Source organism: Trachemys scripta, chromosome 21 (genome assembly GCF_013100865.1).
Source record: "Trachemys scripta elegans isolate TJP31775 chromosome 21, CAS_Tse_1.0, whole genome shotgun sequence".
Lineage (NCBI taxonomy): Eukaryota > Metazoa > Chordata > Testudines > Emydidae > Trachemys > Trachemys scripta.
In genome coordinates, this window is record NC_048318.1 from 8,965,872 (window position 1) to 8,969,239 (window position 3,368).

The following is a 3,368-nucleotide window of genomic DNA, read 5'->3' on the forward strand; positions in this document are numbered from 1 at the left end:
AGGAACCAAGAGACCTGATTTCTATTTCCTAGGGCTTCAGTGGTGCATCCATTATTTATATTACCATGGACCAGGACCCCCATCATGCTAGGCGTTGTACAAATGCACCCCAAAATGCTCTTTTGACAAAGACCATACAGGGGTGCCTCGTGCAGATCCTCAGCATAGGGTTGAATCCTACCCCTTGCAAATGGAGTTTCAGGCACAACTCTGAATTTCCAGGCACATGGCAGGTTGGGTCGCAGACCTGATTCCAGTTATTACTCAAGCCTGTGATAGTGTCACTAGAGCCAGCTGGGGGGCTTTGGTGCTTAGCTAAGCCCCTGGCTTAGCCCCTAACTTTGATCAAAGCTCACATATGGCACAGAGTGTGTGTGTGTGTCCGTGTCCATCCCATCACAGGAACAAGTAGTCTAGGACACTAGCCCTGCGACCCCCTACCTGCCACCCCCACAAACCTCATGCCATGGCAGCCACCATGCCAAGACTGCCAAAACACACCCATGCCACATCCTTTAACTCCACCCCCTGCAAGGCAGCCCCATCAGCTGGTCCCACAAGATAGAACCTTAGACCCCATCCCCTCTGGAGACAGATGACCAGTTGGGACAGACAAAGGTATCATGGCTTTGATGGGGGACACGCACTCATTCCTGAAGCTAGAGATGTCCCTGCCCAGTGAGCTGGGGCAACTCCAGGGTGTAAATCTCCATTGAGGCACTTTTTAAAGAACTGAACTTTCAGCAGCAAAATGAGGACATCCCCAGCCCTCATCTCTCTCTCTCTCTCCCCCTCTCCCCCTCTTTTCCCCTCGCTGACCTGTGGAGCCCGTCTCCTTTGGAACCACTACCCACTAATCTGTTGCGCTGGCTGCCTCCAAGGAGCCGTAAAATCCGTATATTCAAAGTCATTGGGAGAAAAGAAAAAAGTTACCAAACATCAGGATTGAAACTTCAATAACGTGGCCTTTCCCTGCTGCTTCTATCCCACAACCAAAAATACACCACCACCATGTCATGCTAATTATGGATGAGTCAGTTGACTACTGGCCACTGTTAAATTTAAACCATCTTTAAATAACAAGGAGTATAAAAAAAAAGTCCTCACTTTTTTTAAGATTACAACCAAAACACTTAGAATAGATTCAGCAGCCAACTCAGCGGTGCAAACGCACGTAGCTGCATGTGCATCAATAGAGCTGCACTGATTCACGCCAGCTGATAAGCTGCCTCTCTGCATTCCACAGAGCAGAGGACTGGCCGGGATCCTTAGAAAAAACCTGGGCTCGGATTCTGGCCTCTCACACGCGGAGAGAGATGCAATGGGGTCAGCTTACTCCCTTCCCCATCATTGGTCTGGCCAGGCTGCCGTTTCCTTTCTGTAAGTCAAACAGTACCTAGCTAGGGCTTCCAAATTATATTTTCCCTTCCGGGGTTTGGTTTATTAACGAAGTTCCGCTCAACACACGCCTGCTCCTGAGGGCTGTCTGTCTAAAACCCCCACCACACCGGACTTCTTCCAGAGGGCGCTCAGAGCTCTGCCTCACATCTGGAGTCCCCCCAATCACCTGCTTTGGTGGGGCTGTGGAAGAGGCAGGCTGGGCCTTGCATGGGCCAATCTCCTGTTAATGGTGGACCGGCAGGACCCCAGGCCTTCATCACAAAAGAACAAGCTGAGGCCCTGATCCTGCTAGCACCTTAGGCACAGAACTAGTGGGACAACTCAATGGGTGAAATCCCCCCCCTGCACAGAGGGCCTGCGTGAAGTCCGTATGTCACTTAAGCCTTCAACGGGGGCTTAATGTGCTGGCCCTGTGCCAACGGGGAGATTTCACTATATTTGCATAAAATTACTCATGTGTAAGTGTTTGCAAGTTCAGGACGTGAATGTCTTAGGGCTTGATCCACAAGGAGACCTGGATCCTACATGTCAGGAATCCGAGTCCCATGTTTGGGGGAGGGGCACAGCGTCCCATAGCATCCCACATTTCAGGGGGTTCCCTATCCCATGCATCAGATGTGATCATCTCACAGCTGTCCTCTCCACAGCCCAGTTCTCAGAGCAGGGAGAGGGGGGCCTCCCCATCCATGCTGCCTCCCTGAGAGCGATGGGGTCAAGGCTGGGTGCTTTTTTCCCCCCCAGTATACGCAAGCCCCCTGAAAACAAGAGCTTACAATGGAAATGCTGAGCCAGCCCTAAGTGTCGCTGTGAATACAGCAGAGCTGTGATCTGAAAAACAAAACAGCCCCTTGACTGAGCTTTCGAAGGACAAACGGTCAAACGGGCTCAAGTTTGCATGTGGCTTGCGCTGGGCCTTTTCTATTAGGCGCATTTCTCCTTTCGCTTTCCCTGGGTGATCAGCTGTTCGTTCCTGGCTCATAGTAGCAGCTGGCTCATACAGGCGACTCTTCTGACGTTCCTCTCCTCCTCTGGCACCAAGTCTCGGAACAATCCACCTGTGGTATTTAAAGAGAGACGTGGTAATTCATGCAGGGAGGGTCAATTGAATCAGATTTGCAACTCTCCCTCTCATCAGCCAGTTTCCAACGTATGGTGTTAGTCATCAATCCCACCAGTAGACTGACTTGTAAAACAGTCACCGTATCAGGCTGTAGGAATCGTGTGTCATGTCTTCATAACCTCATCTAAGGATTCAGCTTTGGTAATATAAACCCCAGTCTTATCTTGTCAATTTTGTAACAAAACCATCTCTTAGTCTCCCCTCTGCATTTCCACCTGGCCCGAGTGAAGTGGAGAAAATGCCTTCTGGTGGAGTGGAGACAAATTCCTAACACTTCAGGGAGGAGGAAAAGCAGGATTTAAGCAGTCATTGGGCCCGATCCTGCAAGCTTTGTTCACGTGCGTGATATTTACTCACCCAAAAAAAGTCCCATTAGGATAAATCCTTCCTCACATGAGCAGTCACATTCACTTCAGTGGGACTCCTCCTCAGGTGAGTAAAGGGTGCAAGGTTGGACTCCTTTAACCTGATCTCGCTGCATTTAAGTCAATAGTAAAAAACCCCCCCTAACTGCAGTGGGTGCAGGATCCAGCCCATTGTGCATAAAATACCACAGGCCTGACCCCAAGCCCATTGAAGCCATACAAAAATGGGTTTGTTCCTGCTGGGTGCCGAGCCCTGACTGTGAGGTGCCGAGTATGCTCAGCCCCACTGACTTCAAAAGAAACTGAAGGTGAAGATCAGGCCCCAAATTTTCCCACTCAGCTGGCACCTGGGTCACAGGCTGCATTACCCATGGAGACGACTGGGAGGGTCAGACCTTACAGTTCCAGTTCTTCAGTGAGGTCACCCAAACCTCTCATCGTCAGAGAAAATATCAGAACATTACAGAAAATAAATAAATCCC